Consider the following 8,345-nt stretch of genomic DNA (forward strand, 5'->3'; position numbering starts at 1 on the left):
CGTGCCATTTTCGCATGGCTTAAAGTTTACATGCCATAATTCAAACACAACGTACTAGCTTATACATGCCAAAATGTTCTTCTAAGCCAACTAAGAAGAAAGTACCAAAACTTGCTATCCGGTGTGATGACTTCGATGACGGCCCGACCACGCAAAAATAGATGAGTCCAAGCAACCTATAATGGGTGACAAGGAAACACCGAGTGAGTTTATAACTCAGTAAGTCATAAGCTATGCACTACCATCCATCAATAACATTATCACAAGAGAAAACAAAATGGAACGAGGCTAATTACTCCATCCATTCCGAACCATACCATAGTTCCTCCAACCTATCAATTCAATTTCATATCAATTCATGCATTCACATTCCATATACTCATCAATAGGACATTGAAACATTTTCATAAATCAATTTATTTTCGTTACAATCAAACGACTAAACGGCCTTTCACCCATCCTACGATAAATTTTATGTACGTGACTTCAAGTATATTTGTCACATAGGTTCAAACTTACCGAGCTCAACACCAAGTATGAGCATAGCACATAATAGCCATGTACTCAAAACACTTACCCGATCCGCTGTCCGCGATCGACTCAATGGTGTCGCACACATAGTGTCCGTAATGATTCACGAATGTATATCGAGTCCGCACACTCAGTGCTATATAATCAACTCGCACACTTAGTGCTACATAATCAAATCGCACACTTAGTGCCACATAGTCAAACTCGCACACTTAGTGCCGCATGGTCAATTCGCACACTTAGTGCATCATATTCATTTCGCACACTTAGTGCAACATAGTCGAATCGCACACTTAGTGCTGTACAATTTAATCCCGCGCACTTAGCGCCAATCTCATGGTCATAAATGGTTATCCCGCACGTTTAGTGCCGAGATCAACAACTCAGTACATCTTACCTCTTTTCTTTCATTCAACAATTTCATCATCACATACGTACATGCATTTATATATATATATGTATATTTATTCATTCCATTCAGCATCAATACATACACATTATGACCATTTGAAACAATACCAACTACATGCTTAATGACTTACGTCGTGTTGGGTAAGACGGTTCCAACTCGGCTACTCGATAACCTTTTCTTTGCCTTTGCTCGATTCACCTCCTTTAACTCCTTGAGCCAAATCAATAATTTAAAATAGTCATTAATCGACTATTCAAGTATTACTTTCAGAATAATATATATATTGATTTGACTTTCACACACATAGATTATAGTAAGCTTTATAATAGTCAATAAATAACTCATTGGCAAATTTTCATTAATGTTTACAACAAAATCACATATTCACTACGAGCTGTTTTCCTGAGCAGTAGTCGCTAAATTGTTTATAACTGGAGCTACAAAACTCCAAATCACTAGCCGTTAATTTTCCCTGAATATAGACTCGTATATCTTCCATCCATAAAATTTTCAGAATTTTTGGCTCGGCCAATCAATACCAGATTTTTCTTAAAGTTTCCCCTGTTTCACTGTTTGACTATTCTGACCACTCTTCACTACGAATCAAATTTCTCATTTTACAGAATTCAAAATGTGTTGTATTTGATCTCATTTGAAACTAGACTCATTAAGGAGTCTAAGCATATAAATTTTATCTTATAATCATTTTTGTACAATTTATAATGATTTTCTAAAAACAGAACAGGGAATCTAGTAGTCATTTTGACTCAGCCCCACAATACTTCAAATATCTCAAGATCGGTAACTCTTTTGTTTTCATAGTTTCTTTTGTAAGAAAATAGACTCTTCAAGCTTTAATGGCATAATTCACTCAGCTTCTAATTCAACTCCTACAAATTATGGCGATTTTCCAAAATCACCTTACTGCTGCTGTCCCCAAACAGATTATTACCGAATCAAATACTAACATTAGCATTTCACCTTAATAGCTAGCTTGCCAAGCCTTAATTTAACATATTTTCATTCAATTTAGTCTAATAACGCATAAATGGGTAAATTGCATTTTTACCCCTAATATTTCGCACTTTCACAATTTAGTCTTTATTCCACAAAACACAAAATACACAAAGTTTGGTCACACTCCTTAAGGGCCGAATCTTCCTAGTGCCCATATAAGTCCATACATCTCATTTATTTCACCTTTGAGTCCTTCAAAAATTTGTTTTTGTAATTTAGCCCTAACTACTCAAAATCACCAAAAACTTCAACACAAAACATATTAATCTTTTATAGCCGAAAACCATACTCAATATCAACTAAAATTTCAAAAGCTAGTACATACTTCCTTACCTTAATAGTGACTTAAAATGACCGATTGCTCATGTTACCAACAATATTCAAGATTTGAACATGGGCTAAGTAAGGGACTTAGTAACTAGCTTAATACATTCAACAATTTCCAAAAGCTACCATGCATTACATACCTTATTCAAGACTAGAAGGAGTGGCCGAATGTCTTACTTCCCCTTCCCCCTTCTTCTTAGCATTTTCGGCCAAGGATGATAAAAGATGAACAAATTTTTTTCTTTCTTCTTTAGAACATTCGGCCAAGGGGAAATGAAGAAAGATGGACACTTTTTTTTTTTTGTTTTTCCTTCTTACTTTCACGGCAAAAGGGGAGGAAAGAAACAATTACCACCCATCCTTTCCTTTTTCCATTTCTTTATTTCCCCATACTTCTTATTATATTTTTATCCTACATACCTCACTAGGCCAACATGTTCCCAACATGTTTCCACCCATAGCATGGCCGGCCACTACATATTAGGGAGGGGGAATTTGACATGCAAGTCCCCTTTTTCTTCCACATGCACTAATAGGTCCTCATGCATTGACCTATCAAATTTTAAAATTTTCTCATATAAGTCCTATTGACTAAATTCACATGCAATCGACTAAATCGAAGCTTGAAATTTTCACACATTCATGATTACATATTCTAGATAATAAACATCGCATTCAAACCTTTCGGTGACTCGGTTTAGCGGTCCTGAAACCACTTCCCGACTAGGGTCAATTTTGGGCTGTCACACTGACCTTTGTTGGATGTGTTCGCGTTGTTCATTTCATTGTCTCTTTTTTTCGGGGCCGACTTCCTGACACTCTCTCCTGATTCTATCTTGTCGCTCATCATAGCATTTTCAATCATTTCCCCTGTTATCACTATGTCGGAGAAGCTTTTTGTGGCGCTTCTTAACATATGGGTGATAAAAGGGGCTTTCAAGGAATTGATAAAGAGCATTGTCATCTCTTTCTCTAGAAGCAATGGCTGAACTTGTATGGCCACTTCTCTCCACCTTTGCGCGTACTGTCTGAAGTTTTCATTCGATTTCTTTTCCATGTTCTGGAGAGTGATTCTGTCAGGGGTCATGTCTGTCACATGATTATATTACTTCATAAAGGCCTGGGCCAGGTCCTTCCACGAGTTAATCTTAGAGCGGCTTAATTGATTTACCACTTAGACGCTACCCCGACCAGACTATCTTGAAAGCAGTGGATTAATAGCTGGTCATTATTAACATATCCCGTCATTAGCCTACAGAACATAGTGATATGAGCTTCAGGGCAACTTTTTCCATTGTATTTCTCGAATTCGGGCATTTTGAATTTAGGGGGAAGAACTAAATCTGGGACCAAACTTAGGTCCTTGGCATCAATCCCTTGATGATGATCCGCGCTCTCCATGGCTTTGAATTTCTCCTCAAGCCATTTACACCGTTCTTCCAATTGTTTTTACGAATCCATCCTCGTTTTTTCTTCTTCAACAATTTCGTCCAAATCGGGAATGGGCAGATAGTTCGGGTTGTTGACAAACTTAGAGCCTGAGCCAGTTTAGAAGTTCATCAGTATTGAAGCTCTGACCTGAACCTGCTGGGGCATGATCGTGACAGATGGTTTCGGTAGGTTAATCTCAGGCTTCATCGGTACATGTGTCGGAGTAAAGCCAGGGGGTATTGAGGATCTTCGTTAGTTTCTTCAATTTTGTCCATGGGGCCCTTTCCCTTATCCGTTCCTCCCAACAGCAATTGAGATAACTGACTTATCATTTCCCTCTGGAACTCCATCATTTGCTCTTTCATCTCTCGCTGAATCTTGGCTAGCTACTCTTGCATCTGAGACTGTATTTATTCTTCCATGTCCTTTTGCATTTGCTCCAATTTCTCGAGTCTCTTATCCATTGATTTTTTTCTTGTACCGTAGGGGTGCGTGGTTGGTTGGTTTCCAGGTTACTGAAATGATTTTTAATTAATTAATTAGAAACCTCTTATGGCCTCTAATACATAATGATATGATGTAATGCAACTGCATGAATGCAAAGGAGGCATCAATTTTGATTCAATTGCCTTTACAAAATTTCACTTGAAAATAAAATCTTTTACATAAAGTTGAGTTACAGATAAAATTTTGCTCTAACACTCAAAGTTTTAATTTTTCTAAGCAACGAGGCCAGCTCTTGTCCGCGGTCCGACTCTAACTCATACTTCACGCTTAGTGTGTCTGCCTGAATCGCTAAAGTTTGCAAATAGTCCGCTACTTCCTAAATCTGGGTTATGGCTTCCCCCATAAGGTAATCTCTGTTTTTGACTTGGTCTTGCGCACGGTGAAGCTGCTCTTTCCAACGATCCTCGTTTGCTTCAAAAAACTGGATCCGCATCTCGCAGTTTTGCAGTGACGCCTCTAACTCTTCTATTCTTCCTTTCATCTCTTCTATCTTGCTCAAGCTCGCCCTCAACTCTATCGCGATGTTGCGGTTTCGGTAGTGATGTAGAGACTTCTCGAGTTCTGCCACTCTAGCCCTTAATTCCCCTCGCTCATTTCTGCTTTCCGACAGACTCTTCTCCAAATCTTCGTTTCATGCTTGAGATTCTCAGAATTTCCTTTCCCACCAGTCGGTATTGGCTTTTTCTTCTCGAATTTCATGACGCCATTGTTCGAAAGTTTTACCTAAACCCGCAGTCCTCATAGATAGGCGCAGCTTCTTGTAGTCCGTCTTCAAGCTGTCTAGATCCTCTTCGGCCTTAGTTTTTCCTTTTCTCCACTTCTCAACCTCTGACCTCTGAACATCAGCATCTAATCTCAGGAGCATCTTCTCTTCCTCCAATTGTTCGATCTTCTTCCCAAACTCCAAACTCTTCTTCTCGAAATCTTGCCTTATAATCTCCAATTCTGATGGGGCGACATGTAATTGTTCCTCGATAGGTCGAGCATTCTCCAAGCTTGGCCTAGGAATATTATCATTAATCCTCTTCTTAAACTACTCACTGTACTCGGGTGTTACCATTGAACCGACGGCTAACCTCTTCATCCAACAAGTCTGCTTCCAAGCATCTGAAAATTCCCGAACTCTCTTCTTATAATGAGCACCTTTAAATGAGAATTCACTCTGAGCAAGCCCATAGGTCGTGGGTACAAACTGGCTCGACTTTTATTGCCTCAAGGCTATCAATGGAGTATAGCCGGTAACTCCCCAAATTCCTAACAATGGCACCCAATCGAAGTTACCACATCGGTACATGATCTCGTCAAGAACCATCTAATAAACTCTCTACTCGATATCCCCCTCCTTGAAGTTCTGAAGAATGTCCATCCACTTCTCCTCCGAGATATCCTCTCTCCTCTGTATAGCTGCCTCTTCTTTTAACGGTGAATAACCCTCGGAAAAGACCTGATAGGAAACCTTGTCTACCTTCCAGAAGTGCCTGTGAAACCATGCCATCAACAACTGTGCATATCCAATAAACCGCCCCTCACCTGCCTTCCGACATAAGCTCAAAGATCTGAACGTTTCTCCTAATATCTCCGGTACCGGTGTGATTCCCTTTTCAAGGCGATCGAACAAGTCAATGACCGCTTCGTCTATGTGCCTCAAAGCCTTAGGAAAAATCACTAATCCGTAGATGCTTAAGGCAAATATATCAACCCTCTTTCTTTCATCTGGATGCGTCAAGATCAAATCTCGTAAATTCTCCCAAGGGATACATTTGCTATCTCCTTTTTGCTGAATTCGAGTAATGACCCAAGGCTCGCTCATCCCAGAAATACTTATCAGTTTCTTCACGAAAGTCTGACTACTAAAAACACGGGCATAATTCTTTCGGACCTGAAGCTTTGGACACCTAAGCAGCGTAGTGTATTCCTCCATGGTAGGTACCAAATCCACTTCTCCAAAAGTGAAACACTTATACGCAGAATTCCAAAACTGCACCAAGGCTTAGAACAAATGCTTATCCACTCTAATGTCTAGCAGGTAGGATATGTCACCATAGCTTTGGTAAAACAACTACTTGATCCCTTCATCCCAACTAGCCCAAATGTCTCTCAACTCTTGCAGCTCATTCTATACTACATTGACGCGAGTGAAATCCTGTAGCTCCGACACATACCCTTCTGCCAGGCTATCCCCTCTATCAGATTGTAGCCTCTCCGACCATGCACGAACGGCCGCATTATCCTCGACTTTACTAAGAAATTCATTCTCCATGTCAAATTTTCTAACTTAGTAATTGAATACAGATTAACGCCTCCTTTAGTATGCAATGTCATGCAAAAAAGACAATCAAAACAAAACACCGGTTAGTATCAAATAATAGCGATAGAATGCAAGCACATAAACGATAATTATAATGCATATTCGGGTAAGTACTAAGGCTCGATGCAGCTTCACCCAAGGATAGCTCCTAAGGTTCACTATATGTGGTTTAGTTCTAGGGATAGGGTACCTGAACCAGCAGTTTCCTTAATCCTCACCCATTATAGGCTCATATAGATCGAGTTCGGTTCGGGGGGATACATTTCCCTATGACCATACGGAGATGAAAATCCCACGAAATCATAGGTACGGATGTACCCCGGAAGCAATACACTAGCCCATGCAGAGGTGAAAACCTCACGAAAGCGTAGCTTCTTACTCCTACTTAGAAGGTGTGACCACAGTGGTCATGCAATGAAATGCAGTGCTATTCTACAAGACCCGCACCAAAACAATCATACAATCAAATGCAATCGAAAGATACATGATTTTTTAAAAAGGCATTTTCGGTTTTTGAGAAAAAGATAGTAAATAATCGATTTTTATGGCTCAACTCTCAAGTCCCCAATGGAGTCGCCAAGCTGTCGAAACCATCCTTCGATTTAAAAATTTTAAATTTAATAAAAAAGGGGAATCGACTTTTGAAAAACAAATGCATGGAGTCGCCACCGATCCTTTTGTTTTGGTGTGATCGGGTCACCTAAGAATTTGGTTATTTTAATAAAACATTTTCAGTTTACTAAAACACCGATTATGGTCTACGAAAATTTTAGAAAACGGGCTCGGGAGTCGGTTACGTATGAGGAAGGGTTAGCACCCTCTCTACGCCCAAAATTGGTACCAAAGCGATTAAATTCTGTCCTTATGTCTAAAATGTTTTTGAAATGTGGTTCCCTTTTTGATAACATTTGAATAACCCGAGTTGATTGTCAAAAATCTTCTTATTTCGACGACCGAAAATTTATAATTTGAAAATCACAAAAGGATGCTCAACTATTTAGTCCAACGAAAAATCGAAACCCAGCACAGTAGGGTATGATTCCTCGAATTTCCAAACATTGACCATTGCCTTACCTTATAAAATACATGTGAAATTTCGAGGAGATATTCGATTATTTTGGACAAATGAAAAAGCGCAGCCCAGCACGATAGGGCTCGATTCTCAAATCGCCAAACATCGAACATCGCCTTCATTTTGAAGGATTTTAGAAAATGTGAGTGAAATTCCGAAGGGATCTCCAATTGTTTCAGACCAATGAAAAAGTGCAACCCAGCACGGTAGGCACGATTCTCAAATTGCCAAACATTGAACATCGTCTTCGTTTTTAAGTGTTTTATAAACATGAGTAAGAATGTAAAGGAATGTTCGATCATTTTGAGCAAACTGTTCTGTGTAGAAGACTAGACTTTGATGCCATAGAGGAACAAGGAGAGTGGATAACCTTTGAAGAGTCTGTTCACGAAACAATGGCTTATTTGGAGGCGCTGCAATTATGGAGAAATCCATGTAAATATCTTGAATTATCATCTTCACAGACTAAGCTTGTACCGTCTGTTTTGCAGGCTCCAGAGTTGGAACTCAAGCCCCTTCCAGACCATTTGAAGTATACTTTTCTTGGCGAAGGAAATACTTTACCAGAAATAATCTCGAGTAAACTCTCGAAGGTAGAAGTGGAACACTTGGTACAAGTTCTTAGAAACTATAAAGAGGTAATTGGGTGGATGATAGTAGACATTAAGGGGTTGAACCCCTTGACTTGCATGTATAAAATTAAAGTGGCGATAACACTATTCCCAAAAGAGAGGCTCAAA

The sequence above is a fragment of the Gossypium hirsutum genome, chromosome A05 (genome assembly GCF_007990345.1).
Source record: "Gossypium hirsutum isolate 1008001.06 chromosome A05, Gossypium_hirsutum_v2.1, whole genome shotgun sequence".
NCBI lineage: Eukaryota > Viridiplantae > Streptophyta > Magnoliopsida > Malvales > Malvaceae > Gossypium > Gossypium hirsutum.